Genomic DNA, 15,467 nt, shown 5'->3' on the forward strand with positions numbered 1-15,467 from the left:
TCTTCCACTGAGGCCCCAACATCCGAAGTCAGAATCAGACCAACATCAAACCCCACTGCCAGTCAAATTAACTCTGTATAAGGCTTTTGACCCAGCTAGGTCCAAGCCAAAACCCACACCCAAAAAGGTCCCTTCCCAGGGCCCCAGCCTCTGACCTTCTACTAGCCAGTCTGCCCCTCAGTTGCAGCAACTGCTCATAATGGCAGAAGACCTGATTACTCTGACCAGGGGTAACCAACCCCACCATCCTTTTTGTTGTTGTGTCTTTTGGCTTATCCCGGTTAGGGGTCGCCACAGCGGAACTCCGGTCCGCTAAAGTTTGGTAGTGGATTTTTACGTGCCAAGTTACCAGCCCTGACGCACAACCTTCAACGAAGGCATGCCCATTCACGCATGCCTCCACACAGAAGACTCTCTAGCTGAGAATCGAACGCGACAACGTCTTGTGAGGCGACAATGCTACCGTAGCCACCCTCCTACACCAGCCAAAAGAAAAAGAGACACTTTCCCTGAGGTCCTCACTGACTAGGAATCAGTTGATTCTGTTTTAGAGGATTCGAATTTGGAAGACCAGCCCTTAGCAGACCTTTAAGACTCTGATGCTGATGACCCCATTCCATTTGTCTCCCCCCGAGGACATTTCCTTTGGGGAAACCCTCAATTCCCACAAAGAGGATTTTCAGTGGGAGGCCTAGGACTACCCCCAGTCTAAAAAGAGACTAAGAGAATTTCTTGATTTGCCTGAGCATAAGCCTCTGGCCATTACTCCTATCCTCGATGTTAAAGAGGATGTTTTCCTAGAAAATCTGCCCTCTCTCCAGATTCTCTCCCTCCAGTGCCAAGGAAGCCTGACAGATACTACAGGGTGCAAGAATCACACAGATACCTTTTTAAAAACCTTACTGCAGACCCTGAAGTGATTACTCAAGGCCCTAAAGGAGCTAGGGCTAGCTCTTCTAAAAACCCCATCCCGTCTGACAAAGAAAGCAGAGCATTAGACAGGATGGGTAAAAAGATTTACACCTCAGCTACTTTAGCTGGCAGAGCATTAAACTGCCAATTTCATATAATAAAATTTTAGCAGAATGTGCTGGAACTTTATTAAACAGAAAATATCTGCCATGCTTGACAGTAGCACTACCAGAGAAATAACAGACCTCATGCAGCCGTAGCTGTCAGGTAGCAAAGCACTCCTTGCATTCTGGTTTTGATGCCTTAGAAGCCTGTACCAGGGCTGCAGCTACATGATCAGTTATCAGAAGGCACGCCTGGTTAAAGGAGCAACCTTTGCCTGACCAGATGAAATCCAAACTTTTAGATGCCTCTCTGGATAAGGAGCAGTTGTTTGGCCTCAAGGTTGAGGAGGTCATCAATAAAATGGAGGAGAAAGCCAAATCCATGCAGGCTGTCAAGGATTTTTTTTATGGGTGCAACCACCCAGGTTCAGCAGAAACTTCCCTACTAAGCACTGGCCCTTTCACTTCCAAGCAAAGCCATTGTAGAGAAACGGACGCAGGGGCAGAACCCCTAGGCCACAGGCACACAGCCAACAAAGAACTAGACAGTGGTCCACTGCCACACCAAGGCAGGGGAGTTCTAAGCTCACTGCCTTTTCCAGGGACTCACAATGACTCCCTACCCACCCTGCCTCCAGACAAGCTAGAAGGAAGACTCTCCCTCTTCCTGGAAAACTAGCAGGCCATTACCTCGGATCTGTGGATCCTGAAAATTATTATCAGAGGGTACAGATAAAACCAAGGAGGTCAGGTTGCCCAGACGTCCCTCCAGACAGCAGAAGTTATTCATCAGATCCAAAAGCTTTATGCCCAGGGTGCTATAGAACCCGTCCCCAAGGAACAGACCGGGAAAGGATTTTACTCAAGACTATTCCTGGTCCCCAGAAAGGAGGGCTCATGACGCCCTATCCTATACCTCTCCACCTTGAATCTGTCCCTTCTGGTTCCAAAATTCAAAATGTTAACACTTCAGAAACTACTACCTATGATCCTGCCACAAGCCTGGCTAGTGACCCTAGATCTGAAGGATGCCTACCTGCATATCCCTATCAGACAGTCCTGCAGGAGTTATCTTAAGTTTCAGAGCAGGGCCCCAGCATAGTTCTCTGCACTGCCCTTTGGCTTATCCACTGCTCCCAGAGTCTTTACAAAGTGCTTGTTTCCAGTCATTGCTTACTGCAGGCAGGGAGCCATACACCTTTACCCGTACCTCAACGACTGCCTCATTCAGGCAGAAACCAAAGAAAAGCTCTTACAGGACCTCTCTTTTGTGCAGACTCTACTGACCACACTGGGATTCACCATCAACCTGGAGAAATCCCATTACCCACACAAAGGATTACTTTCCTGGGCACTCTTCTAGACAGATGCTCGCAAATGTCAAACCCCCCCCCCCGCCGAAGCAGACCTTTCTTCAGTCCTCCTTCCAACATCTGGCACACAAGACCCACTTCACAGCCAGGAAAATAATGCAAGCCCTAGGATACATAGTTTCATAGTTTAGTACTAGGCTATCTGCCCTGGGGCATTTATAAGCCTAGCCATAGTGATGTGGCTTTCACCACCCCATCTAATGGCACAAAAGTGTACAGAATAGATTTAGAATACTGTGCCTCTGTCTAGTAGTGACATAGTGAAGACCCCCTTACATAATATAATTAGTTTACTGTGCCTCTGTCTAGTAGTGACACAGAGATGACCCCCGGGGTAAACCTACGATCTCCCATCCACTCGTCAAGATTTCTCTTGAAGAGAGTCAGTGAGGGGCTCTGCCTAACATGAACTGGAATTCTGTTCCAGAGTATGGGAAGCCTCTGAGTTATGAATCTGTCCCTCCAGCATGTCCTATTCATATTTGTGCTGAGGTTTAAATCTTTAGCTCTTGTGGTTCTGATGGATTTGGATTTTTTGAGGTGGAGCATGTCCATCAATTCCTGATTGGACATGGCCTTGTACGTCAGGCACAGATCACCTCTGAGTAGGCGGTATGCTACTGAATAGAGCTGGAGTTTCTTTAGTCTGGCAGCATATGACTTATGTTGGAGACCCTTGATCCTCTTGGTGAGGTACTTTTGGGGTCTCTCCAGCTGTTGCAAGTGCCGGGTGAGGTACATACCAAATGGGGCATTGTACTCAATCATGGGCCTGATAAGGGAGGAGTACAGGGGTACAATGACCTCCTTTGATCTGGATGTGAATCCCTTCATGATAAGGTGGGCAAGGTAGAAAGTCTTTCTAACCACTTTGGCAACGTGGGTGTCAAATGAGAGGTCACTATCGACTTGGGTCCCCAGGTCTCTGATTACTTTTTCCGTACTCAGTGGGTTACTGTCTATGTGATAATTTGTGAGTACTTTGTTTTTCCCAAAGGGGATGACTATACATTTTTTGGCATTTAGTTTAAGGCCATGACTCCGGCACCAGTTGTCTGTTTTAGTGAGGCCTTTCTGTAGGATGTATGTGTCAGCCGGTGTATCGACTATGGCGCCTAGTTTGCAGTCATCTGCGAACTTTGTCAGCCACAACCCCCCCATGTTTGCTTTCACATCTGAGAAATAAATGCAGAACAAGAGGGGTCTCAGGACAGAGCCCTGTGGGACACCACTTGTGACTGGCTTTGAGTCTGACATGGCTCCAGCGATTTTGACTTTATGGGTTCTATCCTTTAGCCAGTTTGCAACCCATCTTGTGACATATGGATTTACATTTAAGCTGTTGAGCTTATCTATGATGCCTGAGTGGGGTATTGTGTCGAAAGCTTTAGCCAAGTCCAGGTAGGCTGTATGGACTGCTTTGCCCTCGTCAGTGGCTCTAGTGACTGTTTCGAAAAAGTCAACTAGGTTCAAAAGGCAGGATCTGCCTTTTACAAAGCCGAACTGGGTGGGATCAAGTGTCTGTAGGTCCCCAATGTCTCTGTTTATGTGTTCCATAATGATTCTTTCCATAGCTTTGCAGACCAGGCTGGTTAAGCTTATGGGGCGGTAGTTACCAGGGTCTGTAGAGGTGCCTCCTTTGTGGAGTGGGACCACTGTTGCTGTACGCCAGTGTTCAGGTACATATCCTGTAGTAAGGCTAAGGTTAAATAGCATTTTTATGTGCGGGTTTAGCTCCTCTTGGAGTTCACGTAGCACGCAACCCGGGATACCGTCAGGTCCCATTGATGCTGTGTTTTTAGCTTTGCTGAGGGCGGTTCTCACCTGGACATCTGAGATGACAGGGAGGTTACATTCAGCTGGGATAAGTATTTCCTCTTTTGGGGGTGAGGGAGGGGAGAAATTTGCACTGAACCTGTCTGCCAGAATGTTTGCAATAACTGTGGGTTCAGTGTATTTTTTGTCATTGTGAACTAACTCTGAGCATATCTGACAGGTTTCTAACATAGCAGAAGGCGGCCTTGTGGTTATCTTTAGTGTCCATTGCGATTTTTCTCTCAAAGTTGGCCTTGGATGTTTTTATGAGAGAACGTAACTTTCTACTAGTGCTGATCAGAGATGCCTTCTCTTTATGGGATTTTGCTCTGACGTGTAGTAGCTTCCTTCTTTTGTTATACAATTTGTTTATGGCTGGGGTCCACCAGACAGGACACCTGCCCTTGGTGGAGAGGGTCTTGGTTTTATTTGGGATTGCATGATCCATACATTCTTGGAGATGTCCGTAGAAAGCATTTGTGAAGGATTCAGCATTGTGGGATGTGGTTTCCACTGGCCCTGTGGGCTTAAAGGATACCATCTCAGTCTTAAGAAGTGTAAAGTCGGTTTTTGAGAAGTTTTTCACTGTAGTCTTTTGTGTTGGGGGTGAAGGTGGGATATGTATATCCAGGGTGATTAAGTTTGTGGTCAGATCTCACTAGTGAGGGGTAAATTTCCGGTGTGGAGCACTTTGTCCCCATGTTTGTGATGATCAGGTCTAGTATATTATCTCCCCTTGTGGGAGAGGTGACTAGCTGTTCCATTGCATTTGAATTTATGAATTCCAGGAACCTTTGGGCTAGGGTGTTAGGGCTAGAATAATGCACCCAGTCTATGTTGGGGTAGGTGAAGTCTCCCAATATGATGGTGTTTGGTGAGACATTCATATCCTCCAATGTCTTCAGGAAGGCTGAATGGGGTTCCTGAGATTGGGTGGGTGGTCTGTAACATGCTACCAGTTTTGCCTACGGTTAGTTGCACCTGGATGGTCTCTGATGCTTCATGTGTTGCCACTAACCTGGAGGTGTGGGTGTCCTTGATGAAAATGGACACTCCCCCTCCCTTTTTGGTTTGGCCCGAGTTTTGGGGCCGAAAAGCATGGTACGAGGTATAGCCTGGTAGCGCTGGGGTTCTCTCAGGAGCCTTGAACCAGGTTTCACTGACTGCACAGACATCGATGTTCTCCATACTGTGGAGTGCTTCGAGAGCCTGCATCTTGAGATTTAGACTTCTGGCGTTGAGCAGCGTTACCCTTAATTTTTTTCTGTTTTTGTTTTCTAAGGAGGTGGGTTTGTCTTTTGAGCCTTGCCTAAAAAAGGCACTATGGGGGTGGCAAGAGCCTTAGCCAATATCCGGAAGCCCAGTGGTGACAGATGCAAGCCGTCCCTTGCGAAGCAGCGTGGCTTGTCCAGCATGTCATCCCAAGCAGACAGACATTGGATCCCCCTAGAATGACACCAGTAATTGAGCCAATTATTAAAGCTGATCATCTTGTCTTTGTATTGTGGCATCATTCTTGGTGAGGGCAAGATGCTGCTCAGGGTCAGGGTCATACCAGCCTGGGCTACATAATCAGAGAGCTCCTGTATGTCTCTTTTCATGTAGTCCGGGGAGGTACGTCTCAGGTCATTCACGCCGGCATGGACAATGACGGAGTCATATTTGTACTTGCTTTGGAGTGACCTGAGTGCATGTGTTATGTGGCGGATCTTAGCTCCCGATAGGCAGCTCACCGTTACCCTCTCCTTGTTCAGCCTGCTAAGCGGAACGTCAGTGTGTCTGACTATAGAGTCACCTATTACTAGTGTATCAGGCATAGTGTTTGGTCTTAAGGGCTGTGATTGATTGACACACTGATTTATTGAAGTATGTGTTGCATGTGTTGTGTTTTGAGGTGGTGGATTTTTGGGTGTCTGCTTTGGGAGTCTCTGTTGTTTTGGTAAGTTTTTTGTTAGAGCCTCCGAGTATGTCTCTGTGTTATTATGTGTTTGGTTTGCAGTTGTGGTAGGTCTATGTGGGACTGGGTTTGCTGTGTGTGTGGTTACCACCTTCTCCTGTCTGGTCTTGCCAGTCCTGAGTTGAGAGATTTCAGCCTCCAGTTTGGCTATATAGTTGCATCTCACATGTATTTGTGTTTGTTGGGAGGAGGAGGGGGTTGTCTGTGTACATGAGACAATTGTAGCATTGTCTCATGATTCCTAGATTAACTAGCTGAACCGGAGAGGATGCTAGTGATCTATCACTCGACATGCTAGAATATTATAAGGGAGTGCTGTGCCTTTAAGGGAAGTGGGTACTCACAGGGGTGGTAGGTGGATGTAGTGCTTTCTTTAGTTTGAGAGTGCTTACTTAGAAGAGAGGTTTTAAGAACAAGTGCTAGGCTTATAATAAAGCGAGTAGACTCCTGCTAGTACCCATTGCCAGGCTGCATATGAGGAAACTGCAGTGGTACCTAAGGAACCTCTGGTGCCAATACTCCCAGTATCTGGAGCACCAACTCCCACTAATTCCTTGCTTTAGGAAGGAGCTGTTCTGATGGGCCCAGGCTTGCTCCCTGAGCAAGGGGCTTCTCCTTTGTTCTTCGTCCACACAAGCAAACCGTGACCACAGACACCTCAGACGTTGCCTGGGGAGCCCACGCAGGAACTTTTCAAACACAGGCCTTTAGGGAACAGGAGGTTACTACTGTCATGTGGTACATCAACAAACAGGGGAACACTTATTTTTACCCCCTGTGTCACCTTGCCATGGAAATCTGGCAGCATCCAGTCTGGGACTGTATCTCATAGCTCAATACCTTCCAGGAAAGCAAAACACCTTGGCAGATCACTTAATCAGACAGATCATGGATCCCCACTAGTGGCAGTTGCACAGGGAGACCTTCTTTCAGATTACTCGCATCTGGAGGGAACCAGACATAGACCTTTTTGCAAACTATCAGAACAGTCAACTGACCAAATTCTGCTCAAGACAGTTTCACCCAAAAGCCTGGAGAGTGGACACCTGCTCCTTCCACTGGGGCATCCTGTTTGTGTATGGCTTTCCCCCACTTTCTCTGGTACCCGGGGTAATACTCAAGATCAGAGAGGAAGGACCAAGGAGGGCTATACTGATCTCCCAGGACTGGCCAAGGCAACACTGGTACCCCATGCACCTCAGCATGACCATGCATCCTCCCTTTCCCCTGCCTCTGTCACAAACCTTCTCACACAAAAAGGAGGCAAGCTCCTTTATCCAGGCCTGGCCGCACTCAAGCTAACAGCATGGCTGATTCCTCAGAGGCAGATAACTCTTCAGTCCTCAGCAATCAGGTGTTATACATTATTAAGGAGGTTCGTAGACCCAGCACCAGAAAGTCTTATTCCTTTAAGTGGAAGTGATTCATCTGCTGGTACACCAGCAGGGGCACTTTCAGCACTACAGCCTCTTTACCACTGATTCTGGACTACCTGGCAGAGCTCCTCCATAAAGGTTTGTCTTACTCCTCTGCCAAGATTCATGCTTCGGCTATCTCAGCCTACGTCGAGGTGGATCAGCCTTTATTCTCTCAACACCTCTTAAAACAGTTCCTCAGAGGGCTTGGCTCATATCAGACCACCTAGGAGACCACCTGCACCAGCTTGGGATCTAAACTTTGTCCTGGAAAAGCTGACTGTAACCCCTTTCGAGCCAGCTGCCTCAGCAGATCTCAAATACCTCTCTTGGAAAACTGCCTTTTTGCTAGCCATTACTTCTGCTAGGAGAGTATCTGAGCTCCAGGCTCTTATGGCCACTGAGTCCTTTATCATCTTCCATGCGGACAAGGTCTCTCTAAGAACCAACCCCTCCTTTATGCCTAAGGTGGTCTCTGATGTAACCCTTAACCAGACCATGCACCTACCTACTTTCTTTCCTAATCCTACAAATAGAGGGGAGAGAGTTCTACATACCTTAGAGGTGCACAGACAGCTGAGGTTTTACCTTGACAGGACCAAATCAGTCAGGAAAACTGACCAGCTCCTGGTGTCATTTTCCCTTGGGGCAGAAGGGAAATCCATTACTAAGCCAAATGGATCTGTTATTGCATACATTTTTGCTACTCCTTCCATGGAAAGGGTCCTCCCAAAACTGTCAGATCCCATTCTACAAGAGCAGCCTGTACCTCCACAGTCTTTCTGAGGGAGGTTCGTACTAAGGAAATTCTGGAAGGTGCTACTTGGACATCTATACACACTTTTACCAAGCACTACCAACTAGCTACTTCCAAAACCAGGGGAGGGTTTGCATCTGCAATCCTGCAGGGCATGCTAGCATCTCCATAATTTGTACAGCTTTCCTCCACCCACTTTCTCAGCTTTGGGATTCTTCTCACAAGTGATGACTGCAACAGTGAAACACGAAGAACATAGAACAGTTGTGTACACTTACCGTAAATGTAGATCTTCAAATGTGTTACAGTCTTGTTTCCCCTCCCATTTACCCCCTTTCTTGCCTAATGTATACATCTTATCTGGGGCTCCTAACTTTTGGGCGCAAGAAAAACTGTAATTGTGTCGGCTGTCCCCCTTATAGCCCTGATGACCTGACATTAGACACACTCACAGAACAGCCAACGCAGGAGGGAAGCCTTTACTTTGGTATTCAGGCCGGCCGAGGGCTACCCTGCAGGGATAACCCCACAAGTGATGACTGTAACAGTGAGTACACTCGAACATCTACCTTTATGGTAAGTGTACACAACTGTGCTTTCCTCAGGGATTGGTCCTTAGACTGCTGCTTTTTGGTATTTACTTCTCTGAAGTCAAGGCCAATGCCAGTAGTCTCTGGCTAACTAAATTTGCAGATAATTGCAAATTAGGAGCTGTCCTTGAATCCCACACTGACACAAATGTTGTCCAGGAAGGGCTGACACAGACAAACAGGTGACGGAGCCATGGAAAAAAATTAAATGCCAAGGATGCATAGTAGTATCTGTCATGATAGGAGGTACTGCCAGTTATGCCAGGAGAAGTGGGGTAGAGGATATGTAACATATGCCAGCAAAGGTAGCTGGAATTTTGTAAAGAAGTATATGCATTTGTATATCAAACTGATTTGCAAAGTTGCTTATGTTAAAATGTAACAGCAGTGTGCCCTGCTGGAAAGAAGAGAAATGTACATGCATTATTGTAACTGAATTAAATGTATATGTTTTAACAGATGATACTGGAAGGGAAGAGGTTAATCACAATCCAGCTGCAGCAAACTTTGAAAATGAGTTGAAATTAAATTAGTCCCTAACAATTGCATCTTACAGTTCTGGTTGCAGCCAGAGGCAAAATGTCTGGGAAGCCAAATATTAGGAAGCTTTTGCTAATTGCTAATCTGGGAGGGTAGAGGTTTGAAATTGTTTTATAACTTCCAGGAGCAGCAGCAGATCTGAGCAAAGCTCTATCTGGGTGTATGGTAACACACCGGTGCTAAATTCTGACAGCTTCTAGCAGTGGGGGTTGCATGGAAACCAGAAGTCAGATGACCAGATGTATGTGATGTCATTCTATACAGAAGTAATGTTTTAGTATTAGAGGAGACTGAAGTCTAAGGAGCAATCTGTTCTTAGAAAATGACAAAGGAGGAAGACCACTCGCCCACTTCCTCTTGCCTTATGGTAGTAAGTGACCAGATACTTGTACTCTTTAGATTAATCTGGAAAACATAATGAGAATAGTTAAGTATTGTTTTTCTGCAACTGTGTGATTCTTTCCAGCCATGTTATTTTTAATATTTCCTGTGATTGAAACTCTGGTGTTTACTGTAAGTAAATGTTCAGTATTTTCATGTTCTTTTATTATTTATTATTAAATACATGTGCACTTCTCATTGTGGCTGGTTCGTTTAGAAAAATATTTTAGTTTTGAGAGTATTTGCATATATTTATTTGGTGATAACTGTGGCCTCTCCTGACCAGGGTGGCCATGGTAGTGCAGTGGTTAGCGTGGTCTCCTCTGGTTAGATACTTGGCTGGGGTGCCTTCTGTGTGGAGTCTGCATATCCTCCCTGCTGTGGTCACCTGGGTTTCCTGTGGGTGCTCCCGTTTCCTCCCACATTCCAAAGACAATGCAGTAGGTGGATTGCACACTCTAAATTGGCCGTAGGTGAGTGTGTGTGCATGTGTGTGTGAGTGGTACAAATGAAATACCATGGCAGGGCTAGCCACCCACTGGTGTAAACTTTGACTCAAGATGATTGTCACTGCCGAAGAGACAGCCCGACCCCATATGCAAAATGGGAAAATGGGGTTGAGGGTGATTAGATGGAACTCTGGCCACTCCTGATAAGCCTTACTGTTTGATCAACTTTCTATCTGTATTAACCTCACTCAGTATATTTGGATACCCTTTAAGAGCCTTATAGTAACTGACTGGTGGCAGTGAAACTACCTTATAGTCAGGACAGAAAATGGCATAGTTAGTAAATCTGTGCCAGTCTTTCCCAGGTGTATATGAAAATTAAATCTCAGTGTGTGTGTGTGTGTCAGCTTCTTTGGAGCAGGGACATGAAGCACTGGTTTCACAGAGAGGGTGCTGAAGGACTTGGCTTGGACACTCAGCTGAGGACCTAACTCTACACCTGTGGCAGTGGGGAATCTTATTGGGGATCCGGAGGGAGACCGACAGACACCCAGACTCTGGGCTGAGTGTGTGTGCTTTTAAAGGAAATTATGCTTGATGCAGAGAGTTCTGCATCTGGAAATACTGAAAGTATCCATTTGTACTCCAAGTGAACGTCCCTCTCCAGTGTCAGTGGTTAGGATTCAGGCTTGTTGATTAATGGCCAGAGTGTGGACGTCATATTATCCTTCAGGAAGTCATCTACCCCTAGTAACTATCATATTGATAACACACACCTTAGAGTTGACCCAATAGTCATGACCTTAGGGACACACAAAGTAATCTAGCTTTTGGCCATCACATGTCTACAGTAGTGAGGAAATCATTATATGTTGTGCAATTTATAAACAAAGGTATGGTATCCAGGTCCGTTGAAGTCATTGTTCCATTGTATTCGGCATTCGTGTGACCTATCATTGAGTACAGTGCCCCTTTGGTATGTACCTAATTAGGCATATGCAACAATTGGAACGTTCACAGAGGTGCTTCACTAAAGAATGTACGGCATAAGTATAATGTCATATGCAGACCACCTAAAGGCCCTATCCCCTGTATTCTGTCTCCTAAAGGCTATTGAGGGGAGACCTATCCCTGGCATGCAGGGCGTTATCACTCCCCACTCTGATGGACCTCCTGCATATCCACAAAACAAACAGCACCAGAATTATCCATTCTAAAGACTTGAATCTTGTCTGTGATATAACTAGGACCTGCTGGAGAGATGGGTATGTATCATAGAGACTACCTCTTCTCTGGAACAGGCTCCCCATCCATGTGAAGCGGAGTTCCTCCCTAACCCAATTCAGTTGTAACGGACAATTGGGTGAGAAACAGGAAATGAATCCCTGGCTCGGCACCTTTGTCTGTAATGGACACAGGCAGCCTGTAAATGCTTCATCTTCCATGCCCCTTCCTGTAAAGGTTTCATCTCCCAAGCCTCTGCACGCACTTTTCAAGGGTTCCAGAACTTGTCAGAGATTTGGGATGTAGGGCTAGCCTTACAAAGACCCTTGTGGTCATTAACCTAGTAAACACCTATGAACGTAATGCAGGGGACTCTAAAGCATATGCCCTAGTTCATGTCTTTAATGTTTAGGTGAGGGAAGAGGATTGAGAGATTTAAGTGCAAGTTAAACAGAATTTTATTCTTAACAGTAGTATTTTTAAGGTGCATGATATAATTTCCATGTTATAAACTACAGTGTTTTTTCAGTTATTTTAAGTGTAATGTGGTATACTAAAGTAAACATGTGCCCCTGTTTGTTTTTCCTCCTTTTTCTCCTTGTTGAGGTTTAAGAAATGTAGGCACTGTAAGATAATAAAAAAAAAAGAAAAGTCTGGTCAAAAGAGCATGATAACAAGAAAAACTGATGTGCTTTTACTCATTCTTGCATAGGGGAATGGCTGCATTGAGGCCCTTGGCTTAGTCTAGTAACAAGTTTTAAGAGAGCATTGAATGTGGTGAAGCCGTCCTCTGGCAGATGAGCAGATGCTTGTGGAGGTGACTCTGTGTCTGGATCTTGTGTCTCCATGGAGATGGTCTTGTGGAGAGCAAAAAAATGGAGTGCTTCTTCCTTTCAGTGGATAGCAGGTGATATGAAAGCATTCAAGTGTTTTACAAGTCTGATAGAGCAATAAAGATAAAAGAAAACCAGACAGCAGTTAGTAGAAGCACAGTTTGTACCATGTGTCTTAGCATGGATAACCTTCCCTTTAGGTTAAACCAAGTGTGGCTGTCAATTTCTGACAATTGTTCCTATTTGGAGGGTAAAATATTTGAAGTTGTACATAGTTTTTTAAGTTAGTATTAAGTTAATAGATTTTAGGGATATATTGGGGGTGTATTTATTTTTTTTGTGTGAGGGCTTTCAATAAAACAAAATGTTGTGTAAGATGTGACATAGGCTCAAATGGATATGGCATGGAACAACTTTAGAAAAGATTAACCTGCCAAACAGTGTATGCATGTAACACAAAAGCTGGAACTAGATACTTAAAAAAGCTGTTACACATAAAAGGTGGTAATAATAACTTTTTAACATAGACACTTTCTATCTTATCTTTAAATGTTAATGGTCTCACAGTTGTATCCAAAAAAGAGAGAGTAGTGAACTATATTAAAACATGTAGAATGAAAATAGCTGTGCTACAGGAGACACATTTGGAAAGACCTGAGTATTTGAGAAGTAAAGGTTTTAAGGACGGTTATTTAGCAGGATACATTGGCAAAGGAAAAGAGGAGTACTTATATTCATTGCAAGAGTAGCTCCAATGGTGATAGAGGATAGAAAGATGATAATAATAGATTTGTAGTTGTAAGGAGCTACTGCCAAGGTAGGAGGATTATACTGACATGCATTTATATTCCACCTAAAACTGCTGTAACGGAGCTTAAGAAAATTCTGGGAGAAATATCAGCTTTCAGCAAAGAATATTACTTGTAGGTGGGGAATGAAATTTGTTTTGCAGCAGTGAAGATGTGTCTGGCGGGCCAAGAAGGGAAGATTTAACAAAGGTAGATAGATTTTGGGAGAAATTTGTGAAAATATTTGGCATGGAAGATGTGAATTCAGTAGTAGGAGTTTGGAGTGAATTTACGTTATCCCTAGAATACAAAAACTGGACTAGGCTAGACAGAACTTCAGATCACATGCAAATAACTAAAATAAAATGGGTCTATATCAGATGAACGAAAAATCCGTTCATCGAATACGTAAAGATCGAAGCTTCACGGAAATTGAAAACGGTATTGCGGGGTCTCAGTACCTTTGTCCTTTCCTCACTGTAGTGCGATCTTGGAGTTGGAATATATATTTGACGGGTGGGGGGGGTACAGCCCCCCTCAATACCGATTTCGATTTCCGTGACATTTCGATCATTACTTATTCGATGAACGGATTTTTCGTTCATCTGATATAGACCCAGTAAAATGCAGGTAATGAAGTAAAAGTGAGTCTGCACTTTCTCACCTCTCTGTTGAAAAGAGGAATTTAAGGAATGGGTAATAGAAGTTATTCGGGAGTTATTAGAGAAAATATAAATTATTTCTGAAAATATATCTAGGGAGTAAGGTAATATAAATTATTTCTGAAAATATATCTAGGGAGTTAGGTAAAATTGAAGTGGAGTTTAAAGATATGGTAGAAAGGAAAGAGAGAGATGGCTAAGTAACAAGAGTTATTTAGAGGGAATGACAAAGTATTGCACAATAAGGGGGATTCTCGCAGAACCAGAAGAGGAGCAATTGCAGAATGCTAAACAGAATATAAAACAAGTAATCTCCGTGGTATCCCCGAAATCTCAAAACAACCCACTAAAGTGTAGTGGGTCCAAAAACAGAACCGTGTAAGAAACTTCTCTGTGTGGAAGATTTTCAGTCCATATATTTCTAGTTAATCATTGTATATTAATCAGATCAGACAACAGTAGTAGAAGTAGCGAACGTAAACTCGTCTCAAGTCAAAACAAAACAAAAAGTAATAATAGAAAAAATATAATTGTACAGCATTACTAAGTATTCGAAAGTAATCCAAGCAAGGAAGGCAGTCTGTTTCCAGTCGAAAATCCTTTATTAAGTACACAGACTAAATAATACTTAATAGACTTAATAAAGGATTTTTGACTGGAAACAGACTGCCTGCCTTGCTTGGATTACTTTCAAATACTTAGTAATGCTGTACAATTATATATTTTCTATTATTACTTTTTGTTTTGTTTTGACTTGAGACGAGTTTACGTTCGCTATGTCTACTACTATTGTCTGATCTGATTAATATACTGTGATTAACTAGAAATATATGGACTGAAAATCTTCCACACAGAGAAGTTTCTTACACCGCTAAACAGAATATAAGGGATTACCTCGATAAAATGCATACACCAAGATTAAAGAGCCTATAACAAGGCAGATAACAAGAGATCCTGTAGAGGTACTAGAAGTATTTTGGAAATTTTATGAAAGTCTGTATAAAGCAGAGAAATATGAAGATCAAGAAAAGGTGCTTCTTAAAGATATAGCATGCACACACATGTGCTTTGATCTACATCCTCCCTCTTTGAGAAATAGATCATACAATTGTTATGAGACTATTTGTCATGCAGAAAATTACAGGTAATCCGTAGCCATGCATTATACAATACTAAATACGCATGTATATAGAATCAAGTCCACGTTGCTGCATATTTCACACTAGGCTTAGATACTCGTCCATATCATGTGACATAAAACTAGGAATTAGATGTGGAGTGTTCAAATCATTTTCTGGAATGGAATTAGAATTTTGAACACATTCTGGTCAGGAAGCAGTGTCTGATTCACTCTTAGACTTGAGGCTTGCATCACAGAAACAATGTTGTGATTGCAATGATGATGATTTTGTTACAGGAAGATTATGTCTGTGGTTCCTCCATGTAGGATCTCGGCTCTGCACAGATACCTGTAATCTGTCCTAGTCGATCAAAACCTTTTGTTGTCTGAATTCGTACCATCTCTCCTTCCCTGAATGGAAGAAGTAATCTGCTCGATCTGTCGTAACTCGATTTCTGGATATTACGCTTCTTAAACAATTGAACTTTGATGGTTTTATTGTTCTTAGGTTTAGGCTGCAACAAATTGGAAGAAGTAAGTAGCGTAG

At 43.8% G+C, this 15,467-nt stretch overlaps 1 protein-coding gene across 2 annotated transcripts in view; it reads left to right on the forward strand.

Annotated features, from left to right (window-relative positions):
• Positions 1–15,467, forward strand: part of FCHO2 (FCH and mu domain containing endocytic adaptor 2) — a 4,043,518-nt gene that overhangs the window by 1,393,039 nt on the left and 2,635,012 nt on the right. The gene's annotated exons all lie outside the window — the stretch shown is intronic.

Source organism: Protopterus annectens, chromosome 2.part2, assembly GCF_019279795.1.
Source record: "Protopterus annectens isolate FY-2018-M chromosome 2.part2, PAN1.0, whole genome shotgun sequence".
NCBI lineage: Eukaryota > Metazoa > Chordata > Ceratodontiformes > Protopteridae > Protopterus > Protopterus annectens.